The sequence below is a fragment of the Macadamia integrifolia genome, unplaced genomic scaffold (genome assembly GCF_013358625.1).
Source record: "Macadamia integrifolia cultivar HAES 741 unplaced genomic scaffold, SCU_Mint_v3 scaffold1566, whole genome shotgun sequence".
Classification (NCBI taxonomy): Eukaryota; Viridiplantae; Streptophyta; class Magnoliopsida; order Proteales; family Proteaceae; genus Macadamia; species Macadamia integrifolia.
The window spans coordinates 86,682-113,663 of record NW_024868261.1 but is presented as its reverse complement, the minus strand read 5'-3'; the positions used below and the strand labels follow the sequence as shown (position 1 = coordinate 113,663).

General features: G+C 36.5%; 1 pseudogene; it reads left to right on the top strand.

The window, feature by feature from the left end:
- The first annotated feature begins 16,914 nt into the window (after positions 1-16,914).
- Positions 16,915-25,281, top strand: LOC122064233 (annotated as a pseudogene).
- The last annotated feature ends 1,701 nt before the right edge of the window (positions 25,282-26,982 follow it).

Below are 26,982 nucleotides of genomic sequence, written 5' to 3'. Positions count from 1 at the left end.
CTATGGTAAGCAGTTAAGATTGACTTAACACACAAACCCCACAATTGAGTTGGGTTCAAAGTAGTTATGCGTGATCTGGGTTGCCTATTTGTATTCTAGCAGGTAGAACAAAAGCCATGGTAAGCAATTGAATTTTTTTTTTCCTTTACAACATATAGGAAAGTGTTAAGGCATGTACTTTTACTCTTGAAATGGTTGCTTATCTTGATACATTTTAGCTTTTGGATCTTTGTTGCCTTAAGAAAATTTGAGTGCCGATACATCAAGAAGCTGGTCTGAAAGACACATAAATAAGCTAGAAATGGAGCCAGGTAGTGTCAATGTTTTGTCTAAAATTAGCTGCTTGATCCGTTTAAAAAGCCTAAAACCGAGTTACATTTCAGCATTACACTATCATATTCTTTCTCCCTATCTTATTGTCTTGCTGAAAGAAGCTAGAAAATGGAGCCAGGTAGGGTCAATGTTGTCTTAATTTAGCTGCTGGATCCTTCTGGGAACCTCAAAAGCTGAGTTACATTTAAGCATTACACAAGTATCATATTTTTTTCTCCCTATCTTCTTGTCTTGCTGCCTATGTGATTTAGCTATATCTTTTGAAAAGTAACTTACAGAAAAGAAGTCACTGCATATAATTTTTGCTTTTTCTATATGTGATTGCACACTACAAATTCTAAGGGTTACAGTAAGGTGAAACTGTAAATCATCTGCTCCAGAAATAGCATCATAGGGTTGACAAAGACTTGATGACAACTTGATGACCTTAAGTCATAGGATGTATTGATGACCACATGACCTTCCTTCTGTTTCTTACTAACTAAAATTTCTTGAAAGGGTTGACTTTGAAAAAAAAAAATTCGAAGCATTTAATATGTGGTGAAGTCCAGAGGGATAAGAAATGAGCATTGAGTAGGGAACACATCCAAGAAGTTTTTGAGTTCTAACCAAACTGCCACAAGGCAGTTATAACTAGCAGTTAATGTAAAGAACACTACCAGATGGGGAAGAATAAGTTACTGAAGTCTATAGTCTCTCTTAGGTTGGCACTTACCCTCACAATTCATCTTGATTTTGTAACCTATGATTGACCCCTTGTGCTTGAGCAATATCAGAAACCAGATTGGCCTGGCCTGTTGATATGTACAATTGAGAGGTGACACTCTTGTGGTTGGTCCAGTTGGGATTTAATCCAATTAGGTGATCTATTGATTGCCAGTCATGGATTCCCATAGGTACTCTGCTGACCAGAAAATCCCCCCCTGGTTCTCTCTTTTGGACTGCAATGGGAGGGACATTTGTATTGAAGAAGACATTGGCATTGCTTATACCAAACCCAATTATAGTTTTGGGATATCCCAAAGATATCAAATGCTACTATTTCAACAACTACTCTACACAGTAAACATCATGTTAACGGCATTTTTCTAGATTTTTTTTAATCCAATCCTGACCTTAAAGATGATCAACCGCATTCTTGTCAAGTTGGAAAGCTTAGACAAGGGCATCATGTGAGAAGGAAAATTTCAATCTGAAAAAATGTTTTCAAATAGTGATAGCACCAGGTTCTGACTGCTTAAAGTTTCAAGGCAAAAACATTTGTCTCCATCATTTTATTTTATTTTCTTTTTATTATTTTTTTATAATGAAAATCTCCAACATTTATGAAATTGTTATTGGGCTCAAGGTTACAATGCAACAAGGAGGGTTCCCTCCAAGAGAATCCGGATCAGGTTCATGTAGGAGTATTCTCATATGCCCCAGGTCCGGGCAATTGGAATTCACTCTCTCTTTGTATTTAATGGATTCCAATTGCTCGGACTAGGGACATACGAGAACAATCTCGTAAGTGAACCTGATCTGGTCCCCCCCCCCCCCCCCAAGACTATCATGATCTTAGTAACTTAAGTTTTGTCCACAAGGAAGATTGAAATAATACAGTGAAATCTCTATGCAAGCCATATATGTAACTGCCATAATGGCTTTTCCTTTTTCTTTAGATGAATAGCTAGGGTTTCTTCTCTATTTCTTGAAGACCATTCCTCCAACCGGTTTTCTATCACTAGTGAGTGCAGGATCTAAGCAAAGGCATTGGTTCAAAGTGTGGAAACATGTAAACGAAATTCCACTTCAAACATTCTACTAGACATTCTTAAGCATCAATGGGAAAATAATGTTGATTCTAAAGATTTTCTTGTTGTTTTGTCCTGAACAAAACTAGGAACATAAATTTCCATGGATGGATATACGGAGAATGCCATAGAGGTAGGATTAAAGCGGAAGAGGCTAGCTACTCTGTTACTATTGGTTTAACCTTGATGGCGCAACAGATTAGGATTAGGTGTGGAGTGTTTCCATTTAGATCCAAGAGAACAAAAATAAATTCGAGAGTGAATGAAGGATTACCGTAGAACTACAATAAAAATTCCTTCTCCTGATAATATTTCTTCCTAGCTTGAGCAACAACATGGAATCCTTTCAACGCTTTGAAACTTCAATTTATGTTCAACAAAGAAAAGTGGTTCTTTACCAAGAAGCTAGGGCTTCACAAAACTCACTTTCTCTTTCACACACACTAACAATGGAGAGAGAGAGAGAGAGAGAGAGAGGCCAAAGAGAGGGAGACCTCCTAAAATCATGTGAAAGCTCACCCCCTTGGGATCTGGCTCCTCTGGATCGCCCAAGTCTTGCCCATAGCTACCTGGGCGAGCGCCACATGTCCAACAATGATCCAACGGTTCTTGGTACCACGTTCTCCGTGCCTTTGTCAGTGCCTCGTTCTCTTGGGCAGACAAGACAGATACGTCAGGTAAATGATTCTCTCTTTCTTTGCCCGGAAAACCAACAATTTCCTATTTTATGATTCGAACCTACCTAGTTGAATGGGAACACATATGCTCGCCACTTGTCCAGCAATGATCCAACGGTTCTTGGACCCACATTCTCCATGCCTTTGTCAGTGCCTCATTTTCCATGCCCTTTCTCAAAACATTAGATCATCGCCTCGCCACATGGTGCTCGCCTAGGTATGGGCAAGGCTTAGGCAATGGGCTCCTCTAGAGAAGAGCCGAATCCCTCCTCTTGTTAAATAATAATAAACCATATTTAGGTGATGCAATAATTTATGGTTATATTTATCAAATATAACAATAATAATTATTTATGGTTATAACCATTGGCTAACACAAATTTGTTATTTTTGTTTCTTTTCTTTCTCAATAAACATGGATCAGAAAAGGTTGCATGGATGTGTTAGTTTTCAATGTATTTGTAATGAATAATTTGGAAGTCAGCTTCCGCTTCCTTCAATAGGTATGAAACTTTGGATACTTGTTAAATGTATAGCAAGCACTTTCAACTTTTGGACCATAAATTAGAGAGTGAAACTGATAGGGTAAGCATTCCCTGATCTGTTGATACCACACATCCATGATCCTAAGGCACAGGATTTTCAAGTAGACCCTAAGGCACAGGACTTTCAAGCGGCAATGCTTGTTCTAGATGAATTGGATAGCTTACTAGAACAAATAGCTATGAAATGACGGTGCCTAAGTAAGAGGGAGTGGCCCAATCAAAGTGATTAGTCATCACTCCAAATTTCATAGATTTTGTTTTGCAAAACATATAAAATTTAAAATCATCAATGAATGATAATTGCCAAAAGATTCGCAAAAGATTCGATGGGTGAGAAGGGTGCACCTTGTTTTGCCACATGAAAGAGTGAAGTGGAAAATTTGATCAATTACCCTCCCATGTAAACATATAGTCTATTCACCCTCTCCAGAATCGCTTTCACACCTTTGATAGACATAGGTTTTCAATACATTGTTTTGCCACATGGAAATATCGAAATACCAATTGGGTTGAAACTTAACATGTGAGCTGAAATCCTTTTGATAGAGTCTACCTCCTCTTAAAATTTCGGCCCATCCATTGATCCAATATTTAGTTTGCGGTCCTAGAAATCGTTCAAATGGAAGTCAGAAGACTCAGAACTAGTCTGATTTGTGTTGGGGTGAGGGGTTGATTGGTTCAATCCACTGGTCCGTCCCTCTTTGAGGAGGATTCCCTGAAAGGCGCCAAAAAGCGTTAATTAAAGGATTTAGCGCCAAAAATCGTTAACTTGTTTAAAGGATTTAGCATCAGAGTCCGAAAAGCAAACTCCATCCTCAAATTCACATTCTCTATCAGAGTTTTCCTTCATGACAGGAAGAAAAAGGACAAAAAAAGCAAAGAAACCGTAAGTTCTTCTACTTACTGGGCTACTCTTTTGCTACTTTTAACTCGAATGCGCTTTAGGGTTTCTGGTAGGAAACAAGCAGTTTAAGGTAAGGTTTCTGGTAGGAAACAAACAGTTTAAGGTCTTAAATGGGTATTAGTAATCAGGTCTCATCTTAGAACATTTAGAGTTTGAAGTGCAATCTCATATTTGTATGCCATAATTTAGGTTGTTCCTGTATTAGCTTCGTGCTGTAGAATTTGTTGGTTTTGTAAAGGGATTTAAAAGCAAAGCATTTAGGGTTTGGAGAAGAATTTGATTTTGATTGCCATAGTTTGTTTGGCTGTGCTAAAATATAATTCAATATATCAATGTCTGGTTATAGATTGAAGTATTCAAGGGTTTATGTTGAGGATATTGTCCACAATGTTTAATTGTTTGTTGTTCATGCAATGCTGTATAGGGTCAGAGTGGATGAGCTGCGGCCTTGGTTTGAGCTTCCTACGGATCTCCTGAGGCTCATTGTATCACGTCTCTGCCTCAAAGATAATGTCCGTTTGTCCTGTGTTCGTAAGAAATTGGGAAAAGATGCCCGTTCACTCCGCGTGGTGAACCAATCTCCATGGCTCTTGTTTCCCCCATCTCCTGGTGGCTTAACAAAGTTCTTTGACCCTTCACAGGGCAAGTTCTATGTTGATGAGTTCCCAGATACAAGAATGCCTACAGAGATCCAGTGCAGCAATGATGGATGGGTGTTGTTTTTCGGTTGGAAGATTTTCTTGTACAATCCCTTCACCAAGTCAAAAATCAAACTTCTCGAATACCATATGCTTTCCCCAAGCTTTGCTTTATCTTGTGCGCCCACATCCCCTGGCTGTGTAGTTTTGGCAATTGAGACATCGTTTGCTGGAGGGTTTGACAATAGGGGTTTCCATTGGCATTTGTCGTCCAGGGGATGCATAGTGGACTACTTTTAGGTTCCAAATTACTGATGTCGGCTATTTTAATTGGGGGGGATGGTCCAGTTTTCTATAATGGGTTATTCTATTGTTTGAGTGAATCTTCTTATAATTTACTAGGGGTAGTTGAGCCGCAGAAACATACTTGGAGTATCCTTGATGTCCCTCCACCTAATATTCCTCCTCGTCTCAACTATGCTAAAGAGACGTATGATGAAGAGTTCTATAATGAAGAGTGCTATGATGAAGAGAGTTATGATGAAGATTTGTTGAAAATATGTCAATCAAATTTATAAATAAATTGTATATTTGCAATTATGATTGCATGACATTGACGGGCTATGGTTGTCCATAGGTTTTCACCTTAAATTTTTTCATGACTAGGGGCAGAACTGGGCATTCTGTTCATAAGGTCATTATATTGTGTGTGTTCATAAATGTTGATTCAAAGACACAAATATGAGTGTACATACTGTGTGTACATTGAATTTAATCAAATAGGAATCTTGAATGGAATACTGTCAGTTGTTGAAGGAAAAAATTCCTTTTGGTAATCTTTGATTGATCTCTAGACCTAAGAGGTCCTTATCATTGTAAATCAATATTATGGGTTTTGGTGTATCACTGGTTGATGTCCTTCGGACTATATATATCGATACACTGGATTCATAATGCTTTGGCTGTGGGCGAAAGAGTCGTTCAACACGGGATCCACTCCCATTTATTTGAGGAATATCAAGAGAGAGTATCAGGGCATGATTGGATGAAATTCTGGATCCGGTTCATATTTTTCAAAATGTTTACAAAATTTTCTCAAAATTATTAATACATATTAATATTTATTTTAAAATATTTTTGAAACATTTTAAGATACCCAATTGGAAGTTCAGATTCTTTGTGCGACATTTCGACAAACCTGGGCTATGATAGTTGTATTTCCATGCCTGGATGTTTGTTATGTGATATTGTTCAGTGGAGAGATTAGATTGATATTTGACTACCACAACTCTGGGAAGAATAAAAATTATATCCACTCATATATGTACTTGTTGGTATGACTTTGACTGATAATTATTGACATTATCTGATTGGTAATTATAGTGGATTTTTCCATTGGGATCATACCTCTTCTCAGTACTGGTGGCCGAAGATTGTATGGACAATGATTTCATTATAAGAGAGATATTTATTAATTATTGAAATATATATATATATATATATATGTATATCAGATAAATATGAGCCGATCAAGTGGCCGAAACCGTAAGACGGTGAGAGAGAATGAGTATATCATGTTACCTCATATTATGGACACCTCAATCATGAGGTGTCATTATTATAAGTAAAATGTATTTTAATTACCTATGTAATTGACACCTCAATCATGAGGTGTCATCATTATCTTTTGTTAATTAGAAAAAAAAAAAGTGGCAATCATGATATTAAAACACTTTACCTTTTAGCTCTATATATGTTTTCTTTGGATTCTGAGATTAAAGAGAACGGTAACGTATTACGGCATCGGCTTCTCTTTATTGTTTTCTTTCTATTGAAAACAATAAAACCAGCTTGAGGTCAAAAATGGTCTGAATCTATTGGAAATCACTACGTGTTTTGGCTATAGTACTGAAGAAGGGCTACCATCCTAAGGAGGTGAGGTAATGATTCTCCCACCCCATGAGATGGAATCTAATTAATTCAAATCCCTATCCTAACAAATAGTTGATCATGTTTTCTAATATGATTGGAAAAAAATTCTTATTTATTCCTAGACCCTATTATACCAACAAAAATGGTATCAGAGCCATCCCATTTGCAGAATCAGGTTTGCATAGGAATCAAGATTTCATAATTGAAATCATTATTTAATGTGTATTATCCATAGACCAAATTTTGATGGTTGAATTTAATGCACTTTTGTGTATGCTAATTTTTTATCCTCTAAGAATATCTTATGAGTATCATAGCCTTCTCCTACCAATGTATTGGGTCAAAATATTTGATCCAGATAATTGATTTATTTTCTAATTGTTAGAAAATTGGTAATGGTCAATGGTGGTTAAAAGTTAATACCCTCTTTATTACTTTGTTTATGTGATAATGCACATTAATTAATTATTTTATACATATTTGTGTCAGTGATTATGAAAATTATTTAATCCAATAAATGATTTGTTAGGATAAAATGACATGGTTGATATGTGATTTGTTTATTATTGCATGTTTTACCTCTCTTTAAATCTCTCTCTCTCTCTCTCTCTCTCTCCCCCAATGTAAATTTATGTACTCCCCTTAGAAAACTTATATAATGAGTTAATATTTTCCAAGGTTGCTTTAACTTTATATGTATTTGAGATTTAAGGATTTTATTTATTTTGTTGCATATACGCAATGGAGATAGCTGATGAAATGGAGATTAATGTCATATCAGATATGGCAATGGAAGTAGTTTCGCTTTAAGATGATATGTTTTATCATTGGATGTGATGTTTTGATATTGTCACTTTCCCATAATCACTGTCACTTAAATTATATTATAATTTTTATGAGATGAATGCTATCATAAGATGATGCATATATTTTACATATGATACAAATTTAATTGAATATGTGATATTCGGCCCTTCATTTGTAAAAGTAAGTGTAAAATGGTAATTCTTAAGTAGTAGAATTTCCATGGCCTCCTATTGTTGGTGAGCGTAGAGATTTCATAGACTGGTTCTTGTAGATGCCGATAGGATAATGCATGGATTAGTCAATAAGGTGGTTTATGTTCATTTCTTATAAGATAGGTAGTGGGCACAACTAGTGGGAGTGCACTGTTATAGTAGGCATCATCCCACAGTACCTGTGATTCACTCCGAGACAATGTATACACTTGACTTGAGTGTATGTCAGCCGATAGAAATGGATATGACACTCAGGTGGCCAAGAAGATATTAGAAGTCTCGTTTTATGTGATGAAACATGATGGACAGAATCAGACCACCCAATCAACATATTCCAATGACTCCCGATAGGGTAAGTTGAGAATGTAAGGATTGTGGTATTCCAATTCAGATTAATATGTTTGAAGGTGGCATATATTGTGAGAAACCATTGATTTAGAATTGCCCACTTGTATTCAGTGGTTATGTCATGCATTCTAATTCTCATTTATTTATTTATTTGTAGATTGTCAATTATGTCAAACCCTATGGCTATTACTGCCCTATTAAATGAAATCCATCTGTTAAGTCCAAACTATATGGATTGGAAAAGAAACCTAATGCTAGTACTTAATGCTGAGGAACTATCCAGTGTCCTGGACCAAGAATCTCCTTCTCTCCCTAACTTTACCAACCCTGAGGAAATGGAGGCCTACAAAAAATTCAATAAAATGGATTCTCAGGCCAAAATTTATATCCTTGGTTCTCTGAATAAGACCATTATCAAGTCATGTGATGAGCTGCCAACTGCAAGGGACATGATGAGGGAATTACATGAGACATTTGGCAAACAGAACTGTCATGCTCATCATGCTGTCACTGCAACTATCCACACTACAAAAATGTCTGAAGGGACTTCATTTCTTGATCATTTGATGAAGATGAATTATCTGTTTCAAGAACTGGAATCTCTTGGGACGTTTTTTGATGCTCAATATAAGATTGACGTCATCCTTGCTTCTCTACCTCCTACATACAGCTCTTTTATTATGAATTTTAATATGAACAAAGTTGTTGTTAGTATTTCTGAGCTCACTAATATGTTACAAGAGGTAAAGACAATGCTTAAGAAGCAAAAGGCAATAGTAATGGCAACAGAGGTTGGGACTTCTGCTTCTAAGCCTAAGAACAAGGAAAAGAAGAAGCAGTCTGGTAAGAAAAGGTGTGTAAAAGTAAAAAAAAAAGGAGATACTAAAAATAATGGAAAAGGAAAGTGCTTCTATTGCAAGAAAGATGGACACTGGAAAAGAAATTGTCGTGCATATCTTGCAACTCTGAAGAAGAAATCAGAAGAAGCTAATATTGAATCCCTTATTTTGAATGAACCCAATTTGTTGGAATGTCCAACTAATACCTGGTTGGTTGACTCTAGGTCCACAATCCACGTGTGCAATGTGTTGCAAGGGTTCAACAAGATAAGAAGACTTCATAGAGATGAAGTACGTCTCAGGATGTGATCTGGAGTTGAAGTTTTTGCAGTAGCTGTTGGAACTTTTGTTTTGAATCTAGAAATGTTTGTTTTGGTTTTGACTGACTGTTACTATGTACCAAAGTTTATAAGAAATATAATATCTGTTTCTAAGTTATTTTCATCTGGTTATTTTTTTACAATTCAATTCAAAACTAGTTATTAGAAATAATGGAAAATTTATTGCTTTTGGTTTTATGGAAAATGGACTATATTTTCTAAATTAAAACTAATGAGGTTTCAAACATTGATTTGAAAAGAAAATTTACTCCAGTTAACTCTACTTACTTATGGCACTTGAGATTGGGTCATGTTGGAGTAGATAGGAAAAATAGATTAGTAAAAGATGGACCTTTAGATAGTCTAAAGGTGGAATATTTTCCAACTTGTGAATCATGTTTACAAGGTAAAATGATCAGAAAATCCTTTTCCAATAAGGGTATGAGGGCCAAAAGTTTGTTAGAATTAATCCATACTGATGTTTGTAGTCCTATAAATGTTCAACTTCGTCATGAGTACGAATATTTTGTGACTTTTACTGACGACTATTTTCGATATGGATATATTTACCTAATGCATCAGAAATCGAAAACTTTTGAAAAGTTCAAGGAATACTGTGCCGAGGTTGAGATCCAATTATGTAAACATATTAAATTCCTCATATCTGATCGAGGAGGAGAATATTTGTCAAATGAGTTTGTGGACTATCTCAAACTTGCTGAGATTGTTTCACAATTGACCACCCCAGGGACACCACAACAAAATGGTGTCCCAAAGAGACGAAATAGGACCCTCTTAGATATGGTTCGATCAATGTTAAGTTATTGTGAATTACCTTTGAGTTTTTGGGGTTTTACCTTAGAGACAGCTATATATATTCTAAATAGGGTTCCAACTAAACTTATTGCAAAGACACCTTTTAAGTTGTGGCTTGGGCGAAAGCCTAGTCTACAACATTTTAAGGTTTGGGGCTACACTGCACATGTGCGAAAGCAGCAAACTGATAAGTAGGAATCTCGTACAGATAAGTGTTATTTCTTATGATACCCCAAAGGTACTATAGGGTATTATTTTTATAACCCTGTAGAACAAAAGATTATTGTAAGTAAGCATGCCACTTTTATTGAAGACGATTTTATTGTGAGACAAACTGATCCTGTAGTCATAGAAGAATTATCTAATGACCAAGTTCCATCTGCATCAATTGTACCAGTAGACCCTGTTACTGCAACTCCCAATGTTGCACCACAACACCAAGAGCCTAGACGTAGTGGGAGGATTATTAGACCTCCTACTAGGTATACCCTTCTTACACAAGAAGAAGACAGAGTAGGAGAGTTTTACATGGTGTCTGATTCATTTGAATAGGATCCAAATACATATCCTGAGGCTCTTAGGGATGTGGATGCATTAAATGGCTAAAGGCTATGCACTTAGAAATGGACTCTATGTATTCCAACCATGTCTGGACTCTTGTTGATCCACCTCAAGGTATAAAACCAATTGGGTGTAAGTGGATCTTTAAGAGAAAGAAAGGCATAGATGGAAAAGTAGAACGTTTCAAAGCAAGACTGGTAGCAAAAAGTTATACCCAAGAAGAAGGTATTGATTATGATGAAACCTTTTCTCCAGTGGCAATGATAAAATCCATTAGGATTTTATTGTTAATAGCTGCATACTATGATTATGATATCTGGCAAATGGATGTACAAACAGCATTTCTAAATGGATATCTTGATGAAGATATCTATATGATGCAGCCAGAAGGGTTTGTATCTCAAAAGGAGGAAACTAAATTATGCAAGTTGATGAGATCTATTTATGGTCTCAAACAGGCCTCTAGGAGTTGGAATATCCGTTTTGATCAGAATATCAAAATGTTTGGGTTTGAACAAAATTCAGATGAACCATGTGTTTACATAAAGATTAGTGGGAGTGCAATTTGTTTTCTTGTCCTATATGTGGATGATATATTGCTCATTGGGAATGATGTGGGCATGCTTACATCTGTAAAAGTGTGGTTGTCTACTAATTTCTCAATGAAAGACCTTGGGGAAGCTAGTTATGTCCTTGGTATAAGACTTGGGAGAGATCGCAAGAATAAGATGTTAGGCCTATCACAGTCCAATTACATTGATAAGATTCTGGCCAGGTTCAACATGCAAGATTCAAAGAAAGGAAATGTTCCTTTCAGACATGGAGTTACATTCTCTAAGTCACAGTGTCCTCAAACTACTGAGGACATTGAGCTATGAGGAGAATTCCTTATGCATCAGCTATAGGGAGTCTCATGTACGCAATGTTATGTACCAGGCCAGATATATGTTATGCTGTAGGGATTGTGAGCCGATATCAATCCAACCCTAGACAGGAACATTGGATGGCTGTTAAGAATATCCTCAAATATTTGAGAAGAACCAATGATCTTTTCTTAGTCTATGGTTGTGATCAGTTATCAGTTCTGGGTTACACAGACTCATATTTTCAAATTGATAAAGATGACAGAAAATCCACATTTGGGATGGTTTTTGTTTTGGGTGGTGGGGCAATTATTTGGAAGAGTACCAAATAGTAGTCGACAGCTGATTCCACAACAGAAGCTGAGTACCTAGTAGCTTGTGAAGCGGCCAAAGAAGGAGTTTGGTTAAGAAAATTCTTAACTGAATTATATGTGGTCCCTGACCTTATTAAGCACCCTATACCAAGTATTATGGGTTTTGGTGTATCACTGGTTGATGTCCTTCGGACTATATAAATCGATATACTAGATTCATAATGCTTTGGTTGTGGGCGAAAGAGACGCTCAACACGGGATCTACTCCCATTTATTTGAGGAATATCAAGAGAGAGTATCTGGACATGATTGGATGAAATTCCGGATCCGGTTCACATTTTTCAAAATGTTTACAAAATTTTCTTAAAATTATTAATACATATTAATATTTAATTTAAAATGTTTTTGAAACATTATAAGATACCCAATCGAAAGTTCAGATTCTTTGTGCGACATTTCGACAAACCTGGGCCATGATAGTTTTATTTCCATGCTTGGGGGTTTGTTATGTGATATTGTTGAGTGGAGAGATTAGATCGATATTTGACTACCACAACTCTGGGAAGAATAAAAATTATATCTACTGATATTGTACTTGTTAGTATATGTCTTTGACTGATAATTATTGACATTATCTGATCGGTAATTATAGTGGATTTTTTCATTGGGATCATACATCTTCTTAGTACTATGGCTGAAGATTGTACGTACAATAATGTCATTATAAGAGAGATATTTATTAATTATTGAAATATATATATATATATATATTGATATCAGATAAATATGAACTGATCCGGTGGCCGAAACCGTAAGACGGTGAGAGAGAACGAGTATATCATGTTACCCCATATTATGGACACCTCAATCATGAGGTGTCATCATTATCTTTTGTTAATTAGAAAAAAAAAAAAAGTGGCAATCATGATATTAAAACACTTTACCTTTTAGCTCTATATATGTTTTCTCTGGATTCTGAGATTAAAAAGAACGGCAACGTATTGCGGCATCGACTTCTCTTTATTGTTTTCTTTCTATTAAAAACAATAAAACCAGCTTGAGGTCAAAAAGGGGTTGAACCTACTGGAAATCATTACGTGTCTTGGCTACAGTACTAAAGAAGGGCTACCATCCCAAGGAGGTGTTGCACTTGTGACACTTGATGTAATGATTCTCCCACCTCATGAGATGGAGTTTAATTAATTCAAATCCCTATCCTAGAAAATGGTTGATCCTGTCTTCTAATATGATTGGAAAAGAAATTCTTATTTATTCCTAGACCTTATTATGCCAACAGAGTTCTATGACGAAGAGAGCTATGATGAAGAGAGAGCTCAACATATGGTCGAATTCAAGGGGGAGATTATATTGGTGTCCGTATCTTATCCTGATAAGCCAATTATATTCAAACTGGATTTGTCCAAGATGAAATGGGTTGAAATGAAGAGCTTCTATGGCGTAACACTGTTTGTCAGCTCTCGCTCTTCCCTTGCAGTGACTGATGTCCCAGGAATATCAAGTTACTGTGTTTACTTTTCAAAGCGTTGCAATTATGGAAAGAATAACTACTTATATTCTCTCAATGACTGTAAGTACCATCCTGCTAAGCAGCATCACGAGGGGCCATTCTCTCACAAGGCTTTTTGGATTCAGCGACCTAAGAAGAGTCATCTTTTGTTTGATGAGCTCTACTAAATTTCATGCATGTCCTTGTGAGCGATTTCTAAGTTTTCTACTTGAGAAGGAAAATTTTCTGTCTGTTGCTTCAAGTGGATTTTGGTTGATGCTTGTATCATCCATCGAGTGAGTTAATCACTTGAATTTGCTTTTCAAAGTCTAGTTGTGTATTCCTTAGGTCTAGTAACTTGGGGTAGAAATCAGTCAGTTTGAAATTTAGGCAGGTTGATAACCTACCCTTTTTGTTTACTTGTTTGAAGTACAAATCTAGAGCATTTGAGTTTTATTGAAATGACAATGTGCAGAATGGCCCTATGGTAAGCAGTTAAGGTTAACTAACACACAAACCCCACTATTTAGTTGTGTTCAAAATAGTTATGTATGATCTGGTTTGCCTATTTATATTATAACAGCTAGAACAAGATCCATTCTAAGCAGTAAAGTTTTTTCTTTTTCTTCTTCCCAACTTATTGGCATGTGTTTAGCCATGTACTTTTACCCATAAAATGGTTTCTTGGATACATTTTATGTTTTGGATCTTTGTCTTCTTAAGAAAATTCGAGTACCAATGCATCAACCAGCAGGTCTTGTCTTGCTGAAAGAAGCTAGAAAATGGAGCCAGGTTGGGTCAATGCATTGTCTAAAATTAGCTGCTGGATCCTTAAAGGAAACCTCAAAGCATAGTTACATTTAAGCATTACACAAGTGTCATATTCTTTCTCCCTATCTTCTTGTCTGGCTGCCTATGTGATTTTGCTATATCTTCTAAGGGATGCAATGAGGTGAGACTGTAAATTGTCTGCTCCAGAACTAGCCTCAGAATTAACAAAGACTTGACCATATGGTCTTCCTTTTGTTACTCACTAATCCAAATCTCTTGAAAGGAATTGACTTTGGAAACAATTTTCAAAGCATTTTTTCTGACATGTGGTGAAGAGGGATTAGAAATGAACATTGAGTAGGGAACATCGATGAAGATTTGAATACTAACCAAACTGCCACAAGGAGGTTATAACCAGCAGTTCATCATTTTTGAAAGCCAACACCCCAAAGATGAATATGAATTTTGGGTCAAGAAACATAAAGAACATTACAAGATGGAGAAGACTACTTAGTTATTCAAGTCTATGGTCTCTCTCAGGTTGACCCTTTTCCCTAACAATTCATCTTGATTTTGTAACCCTTTGGTTGATCCTTGTGCTTGAGCAATATCAGTAACCGGACTGTCCTGGCCTTTTGAAAAGTACAATTGAGAGCTGCCAACTCTTGTCTTTGGTCAGCTCACGTCTCTATTGCCATTAAAGTACGGAGAGATGAAAGCCAAACTCTTCTATAAGTTCTTGGAGGAAGTTTCTTTGAGGCCACAGTTAACGGGCATCAGTTCATTGTGCCTCATCGACACCGTATAATAAGTGGGAAATATATGGGGAGAGAGGGGGGCACATCAGTATCCTCTCGGTGAAGGAAAACTTTGTCCTTTCTTTTTTAATTTCATTGGGATAAAACTTGCAATATAGGATTTTGTCACTTTGAAAATGACAAAAGAAGGGTCACTAGAATAGATTCCACATTCTCCCATCTTCACCTTCTACCTGAGAACTATTAATTCAATGTTGGTGAGTAAGAACTTGGTTCCTAATAATAGGTGCATCAAAATATTTTTAATACATGGCATTGTTGGTTAGTGTCTAAAGTTCTCCAATATGTTATTCCCCCCCCCCCCCCCCCTTCATCTAATAATAGACAATTTCTATCCAACCCGATTTTGCCAAGTGTCAAAATACTTATAAGATTATTTAAAAAAAAAAATCATATATGTTCATAGAGAAGGGAAAATTGGGTTTAGAGGGTTCACTAAACTTTACATATGACCTACCTAAAGAATTCTCCCTATCAATCAGTCCAATAAAAGATCAACCAACAATGTTATGTAGGCTCAGTCCATGGTGAATATATCTATCGGATGGTTCAAATTTGTCCTTTGTACAACATTTTCATGCTAAAGGTTTGAAACTTTTATTTTCTTTCGGTTTTAGATGAATAAGAAATTTCATCAAAAAGAATGGGGGAGGGGAATATACAGGTCGTATGAAATTTTCAGTTAATCCAAATTTCATTTATTTTGAAATTTTATAAATTTTGACAAAATACCAAACATTAATTAATTATAAAATAGGGGCAGAATGCCATCAGAGAGAAGGAGAAGGATACACACCATAGACCCTCATCTCCAATCCAACCATTGGGTTTGGTGGATGAATCATAAAAGAGTAAAAATTTGTTGCCACATGAAAGAGTGATGTGGCAAATTAATTAGTTATTCTGCAAAAAGATGTGGCAAATTTTTAGGGATGGATATATACTTAAAAGAATAGTCTAAATTTGGGAAATTTTGAAATCTTTAAGGCCCCGTTTGTTTAGAGAGGAGTTTGGAATGAGAATGTCTGACTATTGGGTCTCATATGTTGGTGGTAGGGGTGTCAATCGGTCGGGCCGGGTCGGTTTGGTCTCGGTAAGACCTAGTCAGGCTTGGCGGGCCTGTGTCATCGGACCATGAACTACCTATTTAAGAAATGAGTCAGTCTTGGTCGGTGTCTTGTCAGGCTCAATCAGGTTCCGGACTTTAATCGGACTTCTCCTAATCGGGCTAATCAGGCTATAATCAGGCCTTAAATGGGGTAATGTACCAATAAAGCTATAAAATTGGCCTTAAACGTCTTTACTTTTCTTAGATTTAAGATACTTTAATTTATTTTGTTAAATCATTAACAATTTTGAAAAACATATTACACTTAATTATAATTAATAATTGATAAAAATATCAATATATACCCTATTCTATCAAAAAAAAAATCAAAATACCTATATAAAAGGTCTAAACGTGTCGGTCCAAGTCGGGCTTGTAAACGGGCCGGGCTGGTCGGGAGGCACATCGGGCTTATCTCTTGCAATGTGTACTTCCTATTTATAAATGGGTCGGGCTTAGGCCCGACACATTTATTAATCGGGTGGTCTAGGTTGGGCCATAAATGTATCGGGCTCGATCGGGTCTATCGGTGCGGGTTTGGAAATGACACCCCTAGTTGGTGGTGTTAAAGGTAGGAAAAGTAAAGTTAAACTTTTCCACCCAACCTTGTTTGGTTAGCACATAGCTGTGGGAGAGAGAGAAAAAAGGAATTGATGGGACTTAAGAAGAGGATGGAATGAAAGCCACATTCTCAAGAAAGTTCATCTCCCACTATTGTAGCCAAACACACCACTTTACCGTGCTTTTGAGAAAATAAATAAAATTCCCCCACCAAGAAAAAACACAGGAACGGCCCTAAATATTTTCCCGCCATAAAATTTCAGCCAAAACGATGCTGCCTACAACTAGGTACCTGAGAAGCCAAAATGCGATTAGGGTTTGAGCATGAGAATCTGAAGAGCAAGGCTCCACTTCTTCTGCGTAGAAAGCTGGAGACTTCTTCTCCAAAAGAGCAATTACACTCTTCTACAACTTCATTTTCCTTCATGACGGGAAGAAAAATGAGAAGAAAGACAGAGAAGCCGTAAGTTCTTCTACTGGGTACTCTCTTTTGCTACTTTTAACTCGATCCGTTTTAGGGTATCTAGTAGAAATTGATCAGTTTAATGTATTAATGGGTTTTCTTCGTATCTGTAGTCAGGTCTCATCTCAGAACATTTTAGAGCTTGGAATGCAATCACATAATTTCTATGTTGGGGTTTAGGTTCATTTCGTGAAGCATTTGTAGGGTTTTGAGAAGAATTTGATTTTGAATATCAACATTTTAGGTTTTAACTTGTTTTTGAGTTTGAAGGTCTTGTATTAGGATTGAAGAATCTGTTTTTGTAAACCAAGTTCAATTGTTTGTTGTTTATGGAATGCTGTGTAGGGTTAGAGTGATTGAGCTGCGGCCTTGGTCTGAGCTTCCTATAGAACTCCTGGAGCTCATTGTTACCCGTCTCTGCCTCAAAGATAATGTCAACTTGTCCTGTGTTTGTAAGAAATGGCGAAATGTTGGCTGTTCATGAAAGAAAATAAATGCGGAACGATTCATGAAGATCGATAAGCATGCACGACAAACACTACAAAAACAAGTTTTAGGCATACCTGAATCCATGACTGAAGAATAAGAACTCCTAAATGTCTTCTTGTATGCTCCACGTACAATACAATCAATGTTGGTTTGGTCTACCCTCTTTCCCTTTTGCTTTTGGTCGTTAGTTTCAATTATGGGTCAGTGATAACTATATATAGGGGTGAGGGTAGGGACCAACCCTGCAATAAAATTAGGGTTTCCTCTCCATTAAGGAAACAATACCTTAGGTCCACACATAGTAATAAATATTTCATACCATTAAGGTGTGCTAATAGAATCCAATATCTCCATAGAGATCACTTACCAATAATATTGGATTCTTTCTGCTTACTCCATCTTTAGTCAACACCACCAAATAGGTTTTAGAAACAAATCTTTGACTATGCTAGCCCACCTAATAGGAAATCTTACAATCTCCCACTTGGACAGCATATGTCACAAGTTTTAGATTTTAAAAAATTTATTTAAAACGACTCTCCGATTTAGATAAACTGAATGTGGCCACAAAAATAACAGTGTCGAATGGAGTACACCTTAAACCAAATGCCTTGGTCCGAATGACAATTACAAACACCCAACCGTATTGATCATCACATCTAAAGCGATATGAGATCACACACGTTAAAGTGCTCATAACATCACCGACTTGGGCTGAGCAGTATGAAAGTGTGGTATAGAAATAACATGCTATAGTGATCATCATGCCTATTTCCAAATTGGTCCTGGCTCGAAAACCAAATGAGCCCTATGAGACAAATACCAAAGGTCTCGTTAACTACAAGCGTCTCCCAAACGCTCAAGCTTCAATCAAAGAATCTCATTGGGACTGGGTCCGGATGTCCCACAACACTAGCACTAGACCTCAATCAAACGAGGCTTTGCTAGCGACTGGATGTGTGTGTATTAACTGGAACCTCAGATACCGAATGAGGTAAATACACCATATATAACCTCAATTTTCTATAGGAGGCAAACAAATAAGTGTATACATATAAACAAATGGCCATAATAAAAATGCATGTATATTCTTGAGAAGAATAATAATGCATCATATGTATAAACTAAAACTGAAAGTCAAATGCGAACATATTGAGCAAAACTCCCACTAATAAAATGCATCAAAAGAACTAACAAGTCCCATATTAGTGACATGCTCTTGAAAGACTTTTGGAGTCAAGCCCTTAGTAAGAGGATCTGCAATCATGTTTTCTGTAGCAATCTATTCCATTGTAATCTGTGACTCTTGAACTTTCTCTTTGACAAAAAATTACTTAATGTCAATGTATTTAGAGTCTGAAGTACTTTTACGGTTATGAAAGAAACAAACTGCAGCGGAGTTGTCACAGAACATCCTCAATGGTTTAGATATAGAGTCAACAATTTGTAATAATATAGTTCTACAGAAATTTATGATTCATGAGCTTACTTCCACTGATCTTTAGATAAACCTATTCGATTCCTCCCATTTTCATAAAGAACCTTAGCTTGAACATAATTAACAACCACTGGCTTAGGAGGCTCATCAATTAAGATTAAAATTTATTATCATAATGGCCAGAGAAATATTAAAGGATTAGTTCCATTCCTTAAAATTGGAACCATTCAAATTTTTTATAACAGAAAATAGCTGAGAAGTCAAAGCTAACAAATATAATCATACATATTTACCAAAATATACAATATGCAAGAACAAAAGGCATATTAAACTTCTCAACAATATAATTAAATCTAACTAATTGGGCTGTTAATCAGATTATTCCAGTATTGTTTTCAATAACTGTAGGAAAACAGAAACTGGGGAAAGATCCAACGTCATCGGGGTCACACCTGTGGTGGCAAGATCGCCCAACACGTAGTGTAATCTTTCACATGCAAGGCGAGACATTCGAAACAACACCACTTTGAAGATTCCGTCACCTGTGGTGGCAAGACAAGAACCTCCAAATCTATGAAGCCCAAAATGTCACCCTCACACTATCAAGCAAAACCGACCAAATGAAGACTCACCTGTGGTGGCAAGAGCACATCATTCGCCATATGGTCTCCTTGACTGCAATCCATCCTGAATAGTCAATAGTAATTTCACAATCTCAGTAACTAGCCCACTAAGTGGAAGCGTAATCACTAAAATTATAAAAACCTATAGACTTGGATTGCTACCAAATGCCCGTGGGTTTAGATTTTGGATGCAAACAACAAGATGAGCTATTTCAATTTTTAATTAATAAAATATTCAACATAAGTATTAGCCCATAAACTTTAAAGTCAATCATAATAAAACCCTATAATTTCTTCAAGTCAAAAGAAAATTAGCTAATAGGGCACATGAACCAAATAACTTATAGGTTAAAAACAACAATAAGCCTTTAATAAATAAAGGTAATGTTGGCTTAAATCTATAGTAAGTATAAACAACTTCATAGGCTTTATACCAATAAGTCACTAAAACTTCAATGAGTTCATTTAAATCATTCAAATATAATATATATGTTTTATCTCGATGAATTTTCAATAAAATTGAACTTTATCACAAGTACAAATATGACATATAAATTTGAAGAAATATTACTTAAACAATGCACTTGTGATATTTTGAATCATAAATGGGTGTCAAAACTCATAATTATGTGTCTCGTGACGAAACCTGATGTCACGGATGATAAATATAACATCGAAAAAATATCAAAATACCCCAAATTGACTTAAAATTTATGAAACGACAAGTGTAATATACATAATAAAACATGTATGATACATCTATTACCCTCAATAAGATAATAATTTATTCTCCCACTACTATAAGAGAGTAGGACTAGATGACCTAATAAAAGTACCATTTATAAGAGTCAATATCAGTTCATATTAGAACTAGATCTAACTGTTGGTTTGAATAAACAGGGCTAAAATAGTCAATAGTATAAACAGATTTCAGAAGTCATTTCAATAAATCAAAATTAAATGATTTCTTATTCCATTTGCATAAACTGTTTATGGCCTATACAATTATTAGACTCAAAAACTCGATTTCATTGAAATTATGCTGAAAATAGTTAATAAACTATCAACATGTAGAAGCAACGTAGGATGATCTTGTGTCATAACATCTCAAATATGAATATAGGTATCATCATTAATATTAATCTTTAAGATGCCAACTCTACCCACAAAGAATCTTCACAAAAAACGATTTAAAATAGATCACACCAATAACAAAGTTTAACTTTGTGAGATTTATGTGCATTCACTGTAATGACTATATCACTCAAGAGTTATAGCTGAAACTGTATCATTGTCCTTTAAGACATGAATACACTGGTCCTCTCATTTTCTTGTATTAACTGTGAAAAAAACAATAACTTTTCAGATCCCGTCACCTTTGGGATCAAAAACCTTAGGTTACTGTCATTTTCTTTAACTTTGGTGACATCATCTTTAGGCAAATGTCACATACTATGCTACCCTAGGGAAAACCATGAAAGAACAAGATACGTTACTTTGGTGGAATCCACATCACCATTCCATGGTTCCCTAGAAATGCGTTTTGTAGCTAAACATGTGCGAAAGCTTACACCCAATTTAACTCCAATATATTTATTCATCATAGAGGTGTTCCAAATATGACATGTAAGCACAAAATGCCATTCATTTTCTACCTTTATCATTCATAAATAAATTTTTCAATAACATGGTAATGATAAACCAATGTAGAAACATTCATAAATAGAAATACAATTTCGAAGTCGTTCTGGAACAAAGACAAAACACTATAGCTGTTCCAAAATAGTTATGGAACACAAAATATAGGTCTCACTTTTCTTGTTTTAAATTCAACCCAGTTTATTGAACATACATCCACTGGTCGAACCATAAACAACATTTTAGAGTACATAATTATATCCTCCCACTAGTTCGACTAGTCAAATAGGGCTAGTCAAATCAAGTCAAACTAGAATTAAATCAGATCCTAAATGATCAACAAAATTCAAACCAAACTAGTGTCAATCAATAGGTCAATGCAAATTTATTAGACCGAAACTTAATGTATAGATTGATTTCCTTAAGACCCATAAAGCTATTTCAATGCATTGAACAAATGGTCATATAGCTCTCCCCTCCTCCCTTTTCTTCTCTTCCCTTCTTCTTTCTTCTTGTTCCTTCTCTACTTGAGTTTCTTAAACTCAGTCCACATCTCCTGTTTCAGTGTGCTAATAGCTCCACAAGACTAGGATCGATCTCTAGTCTTCTACTGAGATTTTGCACCATGGTTCAAGCCTTAGAAGCAATTCAAGCTGCCAAGCCTGCAATCTTAAGCTTGTGTGTGCTGTGACTCTTACTGTGAATATCAGGTCTGACCTGAAGCTTTCTGCCAGACACAATTTCAGGCCTTTAATGGGATTTCATCTTTTGTTATTTTGGGTGACCATCTGATGTAGACCAAATCTTCAATTTGGGGCTTCAAAGGTAGTTCACACTTCACAGACAGCAAGATATGCAAGATCACTTGGGCTTCCTTACCTTGGGCAGCAAACCTTTCTTAAGGCTACCGATTAGGATTTCTTTCTATTAATTCAGCCTTGGCCAGAAAGACAGCGAGAGGAGCTCGATTGAGAAGTTCTAGAAGACTTAGTTATTTCTTTTTTTTGTAATAAGTTGTTTGTCTTTACAAGCAAATTGGTTTCCTTTACTTCATTGTTTCCTATTTCCTCGCTTCATTTTTTTATGGCAAGCATTCTTGCCTATATATTGCAACCAACTCCTAGAGAGTCTCACACGATTTGAGAAAGAAGGAAAGAGTTTTTTTTGCAAACAATGTTGTGAGATGCAGTTGAGGTGAGAGACCTATGAGAGAGTGAGAAGTTCAACCCAATCTCCCCTTTCCACCGATTCTTTTCTTTCCTTTCCTTTCTTTGTTCTATATTTTCTGAGCATTATTTACTCTGTCCGAGACATGTTTGAAGGCTGGCTGAATACAAGCCCTCATCACCTGTTTCTGCCACAATGGAGATCCACAGACCCAATAACAACCTGGCGGCAGGCCAGCATATCTCCCAGATCCTGCAGCCACTTGAGTCCATAATTTAAAGTAATATTGGACACCCTATGAGGGTCATTCGATCAGCATTGTAGAGCCTCTTCAGGTCAGGTTATCGATTTCTTGAATATCTCCTATTTTCTTGATCTAGTTCAAGATTGTTCAGATCTCATCTTAGAATGCATTATCTGAACTTTAGTGAGTGTTCATTATTTTATTTTCTGGTTTTTTTACAAACCTTTTATGACCTAGCTGATTGGCTTTTAATTTGGATGTATGTTACAGGTTTGGGCTTTACTATTATATTAATATCTGTATCAGTGTTGGAGTTGTTGGTGGTCCTTATTGGGCTTTACTAGTAAATGTTGGGCTTTACTAGTTCACTATTTTTTTTTTTTTTTTTTGAAATAAACCGTCTATTCCAGAATCGTGGCCATGTTCTTCTTCCACTCACCAAAATTGAAAGGTCAAAATCTCACAATACTTAATGGCAACTAGGCATACACCACCAGAGAAACCCCCAGCAAATCCTCTGACTTGCGGAGATAGTGGGCTCCGTAAAGAGCCCTAACTGACGCAAATATGCTCCTCGCGCTGCCGGAGGTGATGGTGATGCCGAAAAGCCCAAGGGTTATCAACAAAAAAAACCTATTTTTCAATAGCAGATGTGGTTCAAAGCAATTATTGCCCCCTCTGCCTTCTGCTCTACGATTCCCGAAGGGAAGAAAGAGACGCCGGTGATATTTAACAAATTAACATAACAAATACTAGCAAATCGCTAATAAAACTCACCTCGGATCAAATCAACCAAAAATACTACATCTTGCCACAGTTTTCCCACTCGTGCTAAAACCAGAAAAGAAAATAAAAAAAAAACCTCTGGGTTTTTTTTTATTTTAACTTTACCAGTTAAAATGTCATTTAGTAATAATATATAATATATTACTTTTCTCGTTTCTTCAAAACAAAACGACTCGAGAAGAAGAAATTGATTTTTATTACTAGTGGTACAGCCGATCGATTTTTCATGAACGAGGCTCTGATACCATTGAAAGAAAATAAATGCGGAACGATTCATGAAAATCGATAAGCATGTACGACAAACACTACAAAAACAAGTTTTAGGCATACCTGAATCCATGGCTGAAGAATAAGAACTCTTCAATGTCTTCTTGTATGCTCCTCGTACAACACGATCAATGTTGGTCTGGTCTACCCTCTTTCCCTTTTGCTTTTGGTTGTTAGCTTCACTTAATGGGTCAGTGATAACTATATATAGGGGTGAGGGTAGGGACCAACCCTGCAATAAAATTAGGGTTTCCTCCCCATTAAGGAAACAATACCTTAGGTCCACACATAGTAATAAATATTTCATACCATTAAGGTGTGCTAATAGAATCCAATATCTCCATAGAGATCACTTACCAATAATATTGGATTCTTTCTGCTTACTCCATCTTTAGTCAACACCACCAAATCGGTTTTAGAAACAAATCTTTGACTATGCTAGCCCACCTAATAGGAAATCTTACAGTTCACTCCGTGTGGTAAACCAATCTCCATGGCTTTTGTTCTCCCCAGCTCCAGGTGGCCTAACTAAGTTCTTTGACCCTTCACTGGGAAAGTTCTATTTTGATGAGATCCCAGAATTAAGGCTCACAGATATCCACTGAAGCAAGGATGGATGGGTGCTGTTTTCTGGTGATGACATATTCTTATTCAATCCCTTCACCATTTCAAAAATCAATCTTCCCGATTACAGATTTTTTAAATGTTCTTCGGTGAAACTTGCCTTGTCTTGTGCACCCACATCCCCTGACTCCGTAGTTTTTGCAATTGAAACAGGAGTAATGCACCTACCTGATGAAGGCTTTTCCACTCAAGGTGTTTCTATTGGAATTTGTCATCCATGGGGATGCACAGTGGACTACTTTTGAGTACCAAATTATCGATGGCGACTATTTTCTTTGTGGGGATGCTCCAGTTTTCTGTAATGGGTTATTCTATTGTTTGAGTGAAACTTCTGATAATTCAATAGGGGTATTTGATCCAAAGAAACATGCTTGGAGTGTCCTTCCTTTGCCTCCACCTAATCTTCCTCATCTGAGCATTGATCGACGGAGAGCTAAACACATGGTTGAATTCAAGGGGGAGCTTTTATTGGTGTGTGTTTCTTATCCTGATAAGCCTATTATTTTCAAACTGGACTTGTCCAAGATGAAATGGGTTGAAATGGGGAACTTGAATGATGTAACAGTGTTTGTCAGCTCTCACTCTTCTCTTTCAGTAACTGATGTCCCAAGAATATCAAGGAACAGTATCTACTTTTCAAAGCCTCACTGCTATGGAAAGTCTAACAACTTCTATTCTCTTGATGACTGCAAGTACCATCCTGCTATACAGCGGCATGAAGGGCCAGGGCAAAACTTTCCAAGGGCGGTTTGGATCAAGCCACCTAAGATGTGTCATCTTTTGTTTGAGGAGCTCTACTAAATGTCATGTGTGTCTTTGTGAGGGATTTCTAACTTTTCTTTTTTAAATGGAAAAAATTTCTGTACGTTGCTTCAGGTGGATTTTGGTTGATGTTGGTATCATATGTTGAGTAAGTTAATCACTTGGTTTTGCTTTTTAAAGTCTAATTGTATATTATTTAGGTTTAGTAATTGGGGTTAGAAATCAGTGAGGTTGAAATTTAGGGCATGTTGAACATCGGACAACCTCTGCGTAACAATATACACCTTAACGAACACTAGCCTAGCCTAGTGGTGGCTGAGAGCCGGTGCCCAGAGGGAGGAGGTTGTGGGATCAAACCCTGTTGCATATGCTAGTGTGTGTAGGAGTAGGTGCCCTTGTAAGGGTTTCAACTTAAAAGGTCAGACTTGAAACCCTTTTAAGTTGCTTTTTTTGTTTTTGTTTTTTTGAATGTTACAGTCCTAGCTCAGTTCAACCTCCCATTTGTACTATACAGCAGTGAACCAGCCACACCATGGGTAGCTCATCTAGATATCATGTTTTACCTGGCACTTTCTAATGGCAAAACCAGCTAGAATGGAGCCCAGTGTAAAAAAATTTAGGTAGGGTCAATGTGTTTTTCAATATTGAGCTGCTGGATTCCTTTGAAAACTCAAAACAGAGTTATCTTCAAGTATTATGCAAGTATAATAGTCTTTCTCCCCATCTTCTTGTCTTGCTGCCTATGAGATTTGTCTGAGACTCAGACAGGTAGATCCTTTGAAAAAAAAAGAAAAGAAAACAAGTGATTGCATCATATAGTTTTTTTTTTCTTCTGTTTCTATAAGCGATTGCATAGTACAAATTGTAAGAGATGCAGTGAGGTGAAACTTAGTCCACTGTAAGTACATATCATTTGCTGTCTGGTTGGGATTAGAAAGGAAAGAATTCTCTCAATGCTGCTTCTATTTTTGCTTTGCATTTTCTGTAGTAATTGTCTTTCATCACTGACCAGAACATGCAGTAATGGAATGATTTCCCATCAAAGTCAGCTAATTCTATGATACAGAAATATGATATGGTCATTCTGACCATTGGACATGTTCGAATATGCTTTGCACTGGCCACATGTCAAATTCAACGTCCATTGCCCACATGCCCACATGCGCACAATGTATATGTTTATTACTTTTTTAAGTTTGAAAATTTCACTTCCCTTCCTTTTAATTCCTTTCGCAACCAAATGAAGCCTATTGGTGCTGTGAAATGAATGTATTTCAACTAATGCTCAATTTGATTGCAAGCGAAATTGAAGGAAAGAGAATTAAAAATTTCCAACTTAATAAAAAAAATTTCTTAATCATTACCCCACATGGTTATGTCATTGACTCAAAATCATTCCACATTTCGTTATTAGAATTTAGAATGGAAGTGGAGTCTACAAACCTGTTGGTTTTGGCAACTCAAACAGTGACTAATTAAGCTCCAGATAGACCACTTGCAGCTGCCTCCTCATTAATGTCTTACTGCCTCTCTAACATTCCCTTAGACAAGTCCACTGTTTGACTAAGGTAATTGGGATCTTCATCTACCCCATCTGCTGCTTGACCTTGGCCTTGACCTTGACCTTGACCTTGACCTCAACAGGGCAGGGCCAACCTCAAATCCAGATCATAGCGGGAATCTATCATAGGCAGGTCACAACACAAATCTATATCAGATTGGGAACCTGCTTCACCTTGTTGAGGCAGGCCCAAGTGCAAATCCAGATCATAGTGGGAACCCATCATGGGCAGTAATAAATCTTTCATTTCATT